Source organism: Theobroma cacao, chromosome 5 (assembly GCF_053813885.1).
Source record: "Theobroma cacao isolate CCN51 chromosome 5, ASM5381388v1, whole genome shotgun sequence".
Lineage (NCBI taxonomy): Eukaryota > Viridiplantae > Streptophyta > Magnoliopsida > Malvales > Malvaceae > Theobroma > Theobroma cacao.
In genome coordinates, this window is record NC_142643.1 from 7,724,269 (window position 1) to 7,736,153 (window position 11,885).

The following is an 11,885-nucleotide window of genomic DNA, read 5'->3' on the forward strand; positions in this document are numbered from 1 at the left end:
GCATAAAATCAGCCCATTTTCTTCATATGGCCGGCCAAGCAAGGAAGAGAGAGAAAGAGAGGAAGAACAAAGGGAGAAACAAGAAAACCTAGGTGAAAATTCAAAGAAAAAGTGAAGAAATCAAGGAAACAAGTTAGGTAAGTTAGAATTTCTTTAGTTCTCCTTGATACCTAGCTTACCCATGCTTTTGTTCTTGATTTTCATGGTTGAATATTGAGTTATTATGATGAATTCAATTCTGAAAAATGGGTTAGGGGAGAGAAAATTGTTAGATTAATTTGATTGTAAGTTATGTCAGTGTTTTAAGTTAGTTTAGCATATTTAGAAACAAAACAACAAGAAAAGAATTTATTTTATTGAATATTTTTATTATATTCAAATGATCAAATTTTCACTTCAAATGAATGTTTTAGATACTTAATTTGTTTTTAAATCATTAAATATATATTTTCTACTTACCCACTACATTTTTAGCAAGTTTCGAGATTTTCAACAAAAATGACGAAAATGCCCTTGTGAGCCAGAAAACAATATGCTATGTTCTGATTTAGAAACGATTTGTAATCTTTTGAATTATGATATTTGATAACTATTGCTCACCAGGGAAGTGCGAAAGCTTATACGAGAGCCTTGTGAGGTTTCGATCGACATTCGGGGTGAAGAATGTTTGTCGAGGCCTCGTGGCTGTTGTCACGGGCCCGATGGGGAGTTTCGGGTCGTGACATTAAGCCATTGTCTAATCATTTAAGGTACATTTTTTTAGGAAACTCATCTACTTTTCTAGTCATTATTTCTTCCTTTCTTACTAACATGTAGGAAAACAAGCTCTTTCATGTGCTAATAGAGTATAAAAAGGCAATAGGGTGGACCATTACAAATATCAAAAGAATTAGTCCTTCTATTTGCATGTGTAAGGTCTTCTTGAAGACAATCATGAGACAACCATTGAACAACAACGTCGATTGAATCCAATTATGAAAAAGGTGGTTAAAAAAAAAGATTATCAAGTGGTTAATGTTGGTATTGTATATCCTATCTCAAATAGTACATGGGTAAGTCTAGTCCAATGTGTGTAAAAAAAAAGAGGTATGATTGTAGCTTTCAATGCCAACAATGAAATCATTCTTACTAGAATTGTGACTAGTTGGAGGTTTATATGGACTATTGAAAACTCAACAAGGCTACTTGAAAGGATCACTTTCCTCTTCCATTTATCGATCAAATGCTTGATAGACTAGCTAGTAAGTATTTCTATTGCTTTTTGGATGGTTATTCTGTGTATAACCAAATTGCTATTGCATTTGAAGATCAAGAAAAGACCAACTTCACTTGTCCTTATGGGACTTTTGCTTTTCAAAGAATGCCATTTGGACTTTGTAATGCTCCAGCTACTTTTTAGAGATGCATGATGGCTATTTTCATTGATATGATTAAGCAGTATTTGGAGGTATTGAAGGATGATTTTTCACTTTTTAGAGATTCTTGTTTTCAATTTTGCATACACAAGTATACGTATTGAACAAGTAATATAGACAATAAGTCTAGAATTGTATCCCACAGAGATTTGTTCCTAAATATTTACTAAATACTAAAATTATGATAAACTAATGTTATTCAAGTGACTTGATGTTTTAGAAAATTAATTAAAATTAAATTAAAGTAAGCACTAACTTAATTAACATAAACTAAAAATTCACTTAAGAAAGGCAATAAATTAAAACCTAGGAATATGGATCCATTCAACACTTCATCTAATACCAGTTTCTTTCATTATTTATATTCATGGGTGGTTTTATTATATGTCTATAGTAATCAATTAAATAAGGTTCATTAATTTAGTGTTCTAATTTGACTATGTATGGCAATTAACGTATGTATATCCTAGTCACGAAGGAGATCACCTAAGTGACGTGATGATAATTCTATTTTATAAAATTATTTTAGTCTCATTTTGTTCTTAAATGATAGCTAAGTCATTAAATTTTAATTAAAATCTAGTTATTTTTAGTATTTTTCTAATTAGTTTGTTTTTATTGAGTCATTTTAATTTTATGTTTATTTACTTCAATTTGGCTATTATTTATTAGTTTATATGCTTTTGTAAGATTTAAAAGAATAAAGCTTAATTTTGGAAAAAAAGGTGTTTGAAGGACCTAAAATCCTACTTGTACATGATTTAGTGTTTTGAACATAACTCTCACTCCAGATGTCCAAATGACACTATTCTTAAGCCATTGGAAAGATAAGAGACGGAGCTACAACTTTGTTGTAGATTACTTTGTCTAATTATGCCTTGAATGCTGAAAAACTTACATTGGAAGATAATTGAGTGTAATGTTACCGAAATGGCAATTTGAAGGATGATATTTGATGTTTGGGCCTCATAAAACTTCTCAGTCCATAAGTTGAGTCATTAGAAACGTAAGAGACGGAGCTACAACTTTGTTGTAGATTACTTTTTCTAATTATGCCTTGAATGCTGAAAAAATTACGTTGGAAGATAATTGAGTGTAATGCTACCGAAATGGCAATTTGAAGGATGATATTTGATGTTTGGGCCTCATAAAACTTCTCAGTCTATAAGTTGAGTGTGAGACCCGGTCAAGCTCGATTAAAAGACGGTATTGTATCGAGTGGTACAACTAAGTTAAATCGAGCCTTGAACTAGTTCAAATAGAAATTCTAAGAGGAATTTGAAAATTTTAAAACCAACAGAATGGTTTAGAATAGTGATTTGGAGTTCAAGGTCCAGTTTGGAGTCCATCAGAAAATTGACCAATTAGGGACAAAACGGTCATTTTACCATTTGATGATTAAATGGAGATTTTTAGCCAAGATTTGATCACATTTGACCAAGAATAATTATATGAAATATAATTATGATTATTGGAGTATAAAATGATGTTTAGTAGTGAAAAATTGTGATTCCCGGTATTTATAGAGTAGAAGGGCAAAATGGTAATTTTGCCACTAGTGGACTAAACGAAAATTTTTTTAAACAATTTTTGCCCCATTTGGTTAATATTGATCAATAGTAGTGTTATTTTAGGTTGAAAAGTAGAAATAATGAGATTCCGGTACATTTCGGAGTATAAGGGCAAAATCGTAATTTTTTTGTCTCGGGGGCAAATCAGTAAAATTTTCGGCCCAGCACTTGTCAAGACCAAGGGATTTTAATTGTGGTAGGATTGGATAAATACCAGAATATTTGTGGTGGAAAATTAAGAAGAAAAAGTCAAAAAGTTAAAATTTTGGCCAATAAGCATGTGACACATGGCATGCTTGATTATTTTATTATTTTCTATAGAAATCAGCCCATTAAATCCCCAATTCCCTCACCATATTCGGCCTAGACATCCAGCAACCAGAAAAAAGGAAGAACAAAAGGAAAAACAAGAAAACCTAGGTGGAAATTCAAAGAAAAAGTGAAGAAATCAAGGAAACAAGCTAGGTAAGTTAAAATTTCTTTAATTCTCCTTGATACCTAGCTTACCCATGCTTTTGTTCTTGATTTCCATGGTTGAATATTGAGTTATCATGATGAATTCAATTCTGAAAAATGGGTATGGAAGAGGAATTGTTGTTGGAATAATTTGATTTTAGACTATGTTAGTGTTTAGAGATAGTTAAGCATGGTTATGAACAAAAACACTAAAGAAATATTTAATTTCTCTAGGGTTCCTTGTTGGCTGAACCATGAGGGCTGAATATCAATGGGGGATTGTTTTTATTTCAAGGAAAATGGCATGGAAAATGATGAAGTAAGGTGAAACGGTTATGTAGAAAAAATTCGATGCTAGTACACCAAATGACCAAATTTTTTTTCTATAAGGAATTGTGAGGGTTCTAATGCTGAATTTGGCTTTATTTAAATGTATGTGGTAAATTAAGGTATTAGAGGAGAAATGAATTAATTTAGAGGTGATTTGGACACAATCGTCGATTAATCGGGTGATCGGTCGAATTTAATCGATACCGTGATTAAGCGGTAATCGGGTATATTTGTGCATTTACATATCAAGCATTAGTAGTTTAAATTAATTTATATCAATTTAGGGACAATATAGTAAATTCCTCGACTTGGTTATTTGTCAAGGTGGTGAGACGTCCGGAAAAGGCAAAGGAATTACGCCTGAGGACTATTAGTCAGAGTTCACCCGGAATCCGAATTTTCGACACCTGTGAGTGGACTGCCTATCAAAATTGTTTTGGGAATATGACTGTTTTGAACAAAGTGTTTGAATGATTTTATGCAATTTTTCATGAAAATGAATGCCTTGGGAACAAGCTTTTGAGAAAAGGTTTATGTTATGAAATGTGGTTATTATGGATTTCTATGTGGCTGCATTATGTTGATATACATATGTGCTTGAATATAATGTTGTGTAATTATGTTGACTCGGCTATGTGCGAGTAGGGAGTGTGCATAAGCCGAGGATGACCCGGTTATGTGCGAGTAGGGAGTGCGCATAATCCGGTGATGACCTAGCCATGTGCGAGTAGGGAGTGCGCATGAGCTGGTGATGATGATGATGGGTTGGTGAGATGATGATGATGGGTATATACGTATATATATATACATATGTAAATGTGTGTGATATAGCAAATTGATGGACAATGATTTATGGTTGTAATGTACGTAAAATTTGACACATTATACTTTGAGAATTTTCATGAATGTTAGGTTGATTTTATTAGTTTAGTAGGATGGCTTTTGTTGAGTGAGGAAAAATGTTTATCTTGTTGCCTTGTTTTCACTGCATCGAAATTCATGCTCGCTGTAGCGAAAAAAAAAACTCTGGGGTTTGGAGGGGTTTTAAATAGGAATGAACTAAATTGCATTGTTTGAAACAAGTGCATCATGATTTTAAATTTTTCCTAATTGTTGCTTGTTCCCTTCCTTGTTCACTCACTGGGTTTATACTCACCATTTTCAAATTCATGTTTTCAGATCACGAGGTAGCCGATAATTAGGACGAGGTGTCCTTGTAGATCTGTGTACATCTTCTGGTAGGTGTCTCGGCATTCGGTAGCTGTATATCCATCCGAGTCACTCCGCTGGAGGTCGAGTATTATTTTGTTATGTATAGATGAACTTAAATGTAAATTTTAAAAGAGTAATGCCAGTACGAGTTGGCAATGTGTATCACTATTTTGACTCAAAGTCATGAAATACGACTTAATGATAATAAATAGAATCATAAGTAAAATAAATAATAGGCTTGCTTGGGTTTAGTGGATTACGTCCATTGGACCCATGCGCCGGTCATGACCCGGAATTTGGGTCGTGACATTGAGTCATTGGGCGAAACTATGTTTAATTTAAGGAATTTTAGGTCAAGATTGTTACCATTTAAACAATGCTTTGGGAGAAGTTGAGCAGGGAACAACACTAAGAGATTCAAAAAGTTAAAAGTTGAGGTTGAAGCTTGGAGAGTAAAGCTGCAAATATTTGTTTTGTCTTCTTCCTTAGCTTTCGTTTTTCTTGTTGCTCTTAGTGGTTAAACTTCACATGTTTTTATTTATATTTGCAATTATGAGTAGTAATTTTATTTTTTATGATTGCAATTAAACTCACATGTAATTTGAATTTTTAATCTCTTTTTTGCTTATTTTCAATGGAATTGAATTGTTTATTCTAATTTATTCTTAATGCTTTTAATTGCTTAGCTACCAATTAAATTGATTTAAAAACCTAAACATAACTCAAGAGATGGAGTCTAGCATAGTCTAAGATTGGAATAGCATATGATCATATTAATTGATTTGTGTATAAGATAGGAATATACCTATATGCCATATATAGCTAGAATTAAAGCCTGAACTTAATGAGTCGTTTTAATTTCGATTCATATTGGGATGTAAAGATTTGGTTAAAATAAATATTTTTATAAGATGAATCAAGAGACCCTTATAAATAATTGATGACTCTAGGTTAGCAATTCAACCCATTGAAATAAGTTAAGAGAGAAATGTAAGAATTAAATGAAGTGTGAGGGATATTGTAATCTTAGGCTTTTCTAATTTGATTTTTGTTCAGTTATCTTTTTGCTTTGATTATTAATGTCAATTAGTTTAGTTTTAATTGATTATTTATTAGTTTAATTAGTTACTAAAATTTTGATTGTTTGAATAAAACTAAATTGTTTTAATTTTAATCCTTAGTAAATTTTTAGGATAATTCTCTAAGGGATTGATACTCTACTTACCAATATACTACTTGTTTGATACATATACTTGCGTAGGTAGAATTTAACTAACAAGTTTTTGGTGTCATTGTAGGAGAATTGTTTTCTAGAATTTTTTACTAATATTAATAACAAGCAATTTAGTATTACTTCAAATTTTATTTTTCTTGTTTTAATAGTACTTTTATTTGTTTGCGGATATCTTTGGTCATTGTATGCAAAAGAAGAGCAATTTGAATCTTGTTCCTTTTGATTCAGTGAGAGAAAGAACTTTCAAACAAAGTCAATGGGAGAATTTGTAAGTTGCAACTTTAAATCTGACAATGGTTGAGGATAACGACAACAATGGCAATAATACCATTAATCTAGTTCCCGACCAGAATAGAGCATTAAAGGACTATGTTGTTCCTTTTTTGCAAGGTTTGCACCAAAGCATTAGAAAACCTTCCATCAATGCAAATAATTTTGAAATTAAGCTAAAATAGTTTCAGATAATTCAGTCTTTAGTTTAGCTTGGTGGGTTACCCAGTCATGATCCTAATTCTCATTTTGTGAATTTCCTAAAAAATTGCAATACTTTTGATAATTCCATTTTATAGAATTATTTTAGTTCAATTTTGTTATGAAATATTAGCTAAGTCCTCAATTTTCAATCATAATTTACTTATTTTTAGTTGTTTTTATAATTAGTTTATTTTTAAGTGAGTTATTTTAATTTTATATTATTTCTTTTAGTTTGGTTATTATTTATTAGTTTTTTATATTTTTCGTAGGAACTAAAGGAATTTGGTTTAATTTTGGAAAGTAAGGTGTTGAAAAACCCAAAAGTCTATTTGCATATACTTCAGTTTTTTGGTCATAACTCATGCTACAGAACTTTAAATGATGTGATTCTTAAACCATTGAAAAGCTAAGAGATAGAGCTACAACTTTTATGAAGAGCACTTTACCTAGTACTACCTTGAAGATAGAGAAAATTGAGTTGAACAATGGTTGGATGTATTGTGCTAGGAATGAAAATTTTTAAAGACTGACAATTGATTTTTTTGGGCCTCTCATTACACTTTTAAGCCCAATTAAATCCTAGGTCAACTTAGAGAAGTATAGGTTAAGTTTGTTAGTATAAATAGGATATCTTTAAGAACATTAGGGTAGACAACTTTTGGAGACTCAAGAAGCTAGAAGTTGAGGCTAAAACTTGGAGAGCAAGGCAGCAAATATTTGTTTTGTTTTCTTCCTTGGCTTTTATTTTTCTTGTTACTCTCAATGGTTGAAATTATTATAATGTTATTTTTCTTTACAATCATGAGTAGCTAAGTTTCTTTTTCTAGGATTGCAATTGAACTCACATGTAATATAAATTTTTAATATATTTCTTACTTATCTTAAATGAGAATTGAATTGTTCATTCCAATTTTTTCTTAATGCTTTTAATTGCTTGGCCACCAATTAAATTGATTTAAGAATCTAAACAAAGTTGGGAAAGAGAGTTTAGTGCAGGCTAAAATTGGGATAGCATATGATCATATTAATTGATTTTCGTATAGGATAGGGATATACCTATAGGCCTTATGTAGCCAAATTAGAGCCTGAACTTAATGAGCCTGTTTTAATTTCAATTCACATAGGGATATAGTGTTTTGGTTAAAATAGATATTTTTATAAGATAAGTTGAGAGACTTTTATAAATAATTTAGGACTCTATGTTAGCAATTCAACCCATTGAAATAAGTTAAGGAAGAAACGTAAGATTTAGATGAAATGCGAGAGATATTGTAATCCTAGGCTTTTTGTTTTGATATTTACTCAAGTTATTATTACTTTGATTTTTTTTAGTTTAAATTTTGGTTAATTATTTTTAGTTAATTAATTTAGTTATTTGATATTGATTGTTTGGATAAGATTAAATTGTTATAATTTTAGTACTTAGCAAAATTTTAGATCAATTCTCTGTGAGATCGATACTCTGCTTGCTTTTATACTATCTATTCGATACGTATACTTGCGTAGTAAAATTTTAACTGACAACTTTAAAATATGATGGGATAACTAATGATGTTATTAGATTGAGATTGTTTCTATTTGCTTTGAGAGATAAAGCAAAGAGTTGGCTCAATTCAATGCCTAGTGGATCTATTACTACAAGGGAGGACTTGGCTCAAAAATTTCTAGCAAAATTCTTGTCACCTGCTAAGACTACAAAGATGAGGGATGATATAACCTCATTCACACAATTTGATGGTGAATCCTTGTATGAAGCATGGGAGAGATTTAAGGAATTACTTAGAAGATGTTCACATCATCGGAATCTTGATTGGTTGCAAGTTCAGACATTCTACAATGGGCTAGTAGGTTCAATAAAAACCACAATCGATGTTGCTGCTGAAAGGGCATTAATGGGCAAGAATGCTGCAGGAGCTTAAAATCTATTAGAAAAGATGGCCTCAAATAACTACCAATGGCCCTTAGAAGATTTAGTTGTAGAAGAGCTGTTGAAACCTATGAGATTGATTCACTTAGTGCCTTGACTCCACAAGTAGTTGCATTAACCAAGATGTTTGTCATAATGGGGAGTTCATGTTGTCCAAAACTCCTTTTCAATCTGTGTGATGTATTGAGAAAGCCATTCAAATTATCAATGTCTATACAATTCTAAATCAATCCAATTTGTGGGGAACTTCAACAGTTAGCAAAACAATCCATATTCCCATACATAAAACCCCGATTGGAGGAATCACCCATAATTTTCATGGAACATCAACCTGTTGGCTCCATTAGTTTTTGATGATAATAAAACATTCCCACTCATTTATGTCTAACTATACTACTTGAGTGTGCAGGATGAAAATGTATGTCAATAATAAATTAATCACTAAAAAGAAAATATCAAAACTCATAAGAATAAAGAGCAACAAATGAGCCACAAAACAGAAGCCTCTTAGTCAGATAACCAAGGGAGTTAGTTAGCTAAAACTCAAAAATGAAGTTGTTCGATTCAAGCGGATTATGAGATAGAAAAGACTTAATCGACCAAGAAGTATGGTTAGTCAACTAAGAGCACACTGCCAACAATCTCAATTACAAGACAGAGAGAACTTAATCAACTAAGAAGCACAGTTAGTCAACTAAAAGCTCACTACCACAAGACAGAGAAAACTTAATCGACTAAGAAGCATAGTTAGTCAACTAAGAGCTCACTACAAGAAATTTCAAATTCAAGATAGAGAAGACTTGATCGACTAAGAAGCATAGTTAGTCAACTAAGAGCACTCTATTAGAGAATTTGAATTTGAATGCTAGAAGATAAACTACTGGTTATAACTGACCCCAAACTGTTTCCAATGATCTGAAACTATCAAATATCCATCAGAGTTGGTTTTTCAAGCATATAAGGCACTCTTAACAGCTAAGAACAAGATTAGATGCTTCGAAGATAAAAAAAAGCTCAAAAATAGCAAAACTCTCTACACTTCACTCAAATCCTTGTAATAGAGTTAAGCACTTCATCTTGTACCATGCAGATCAAATTAGTGATCATAGGTACTTCTTTATTTATATTCTCCTTGATTACTTAGAGTGTGCGAGTCACTCTAAGGGAATTGATCAAGCTTGGGTTAGCTTGATTGGTTGTATAGGTTCTAACTCAACCTAGGAAAAGGTAGTTTTGGGTTTTGGTTGATCTTGGGAAAAACCATTGTCAAAGGTTGTGGTTGAGCTTGTGAAAAGCCATTGTAAAAACTTGGTGAAAGCTTAAGAATTCCACCATTTATAGTGATTTGGTTTGAAAAATCCTTAATTAGAAGATCAAGGTTGTCACGACCCAAATTCCGGGCCATGACCAGTGCAAGGGTCCAATGGACGTAATCCACTAAACCCAAGCAGGCCTATTATTTATCTTACTTATAATTCCATCTAATATCACTAAGTCATATTTCATAACTTTGAATCAAAATAGTGATATACATTGCCAACTCGTACTGGCATTACTCCTTAAAAATTTACATGCAATGTCTACAACATGTATTCTAATAATTTACATTAAGTTCATCTATACAAAACAAAATAACACTCGACTTTCAGCGGAGTGACTCGGATGAATATACAACTACCGAATGCCGAGACACCTACCAAAAGATGGACACAGGTCTGCAAGGACACCTCGTCCTAGTTACCAGCTGCCTCGTGATCTGAAAACATGAATTTGAAAATGGTGAGTATAAACCCAGTGAGTGAACAAGGAAGGGAACAAGCAACAACAACAAGGGAGAATTTAAAATCATGATGCACTTGTTTCAAAACAATGCAATTTAGTTCCATTCATATTAAAAACCCCTCATTTTAAACTTAACTCATTTTGTTCTAAATGTTGGAAGTCCATGCTCAGATATGGTAGCAAAGAAGTGAAAAATAGGGCAGTAATTGGACAAGATAGGAGACAAAACAGAAAGTTTTTTGCTACAACGAGAATGAATTTTGCTACAGCGAAATTATTACCCAGAAATAGAAAGTTTTTCGCTGTAGCGAGAATGAATTTCGCTGCAGCGAGTTTTCGGCCAGTCTACCCCTCCAAACCCGAGAGTTTCTCACTGCAGTGAGCATGAAGTTCGCTGCAGCGAAAACAGAGCAACAAGAGAAACATTTTCCCTCACTCAGCAAAAAGCCATCCTGCTAAACTAACAAAATTAACATAAAACTCATGAAAATTCTCAAAGTGCAATGTGTCAAATTTCACATATATGTCAACCATATATCACATTCATGAGCTTTCATTTCATAAATCTAAATATGCATAATTACATAGACAAACATCAATATCATCATAATCACTCCCGGCTCATGTATATCCCCCCACATCGTGCACATAGCCGGCACCATCACGTGCATCCCCCCACATCGTGCACAATCAGTGCTATCGTGTACATCCCCCCACATCGTGCACATGGGCACTATCATCATCTATCTCTCACGCCACCATCATCACCGGCATGTGCATTCTCCACATCATGCACACACAAGGTTACAGTCATTATATACAATATCATTCATCATGCACAACACACATATATATATATATCATCATAATACAATAGTGCATGAATCCATAGCAATCACATATTAGAACATAAAACCATTTTTCAAAAGCTTGTTCCCAAGGCACTTGTTTTCATGAAAAACTTGATAATTTATTCAAATGGGTGGCAATTACATTATATTTCCCAAAACAAGTTTTGAAGGTAGTCCACTCACAAATGTCGAAAATTCAGATTCTGGGTGCACTCAAACTAATAGTCCTCAGGCGTAATTCCTTTGCCTTTTCCGGACGTCTCACTACCTTGACAAATAACAAAGTTGAGAAATTTACCATATTGTCCTTAAATTGATATAAACTAATTTAAATTACTAATGCTTGATATGTAAATGCAAAAATACGTCTGATTACCGCTTAATCACGGTATCGATTAAATTCGACCGATCACCCGATTAATTGGCCATTGTGTCCAAATCACCTCCAAGTTAATTCATTTCTCCTCTAATACCTTAATTTACCACATACCATTTAAATAAAGCCAAATTCATCATTAGAACCCTCACAATTCCTTATAGAAAAATTCGGTCATTTGATGCACTAGCACCGAATTGTTTTTCTACATAACCGTTTCACCTTAATTCATCATTTTTCAAGCCATTTTCCTTGAA

General features: G+C 32.6%; 1 non-coding gene across 1 annotated transcript; it reads right to left on the bottom strand.

Annotated features, from left to right (window-relative positions):
- Positions 1-8,389: 8,389 nt before the first annotated feature.
- Positions 8,390-8,496, bottom strand: LOC148762405 (small nucleolar RNA R71). The gene has a single exon (XR_016026776.1). It is a non-coding gene; the product is annotated as a small nucleolar RNA R71 (small nucleolar RNA).
- Between the last annotated feature and the right edge of the window lie 3,389 nt (positions 8,497-11,885).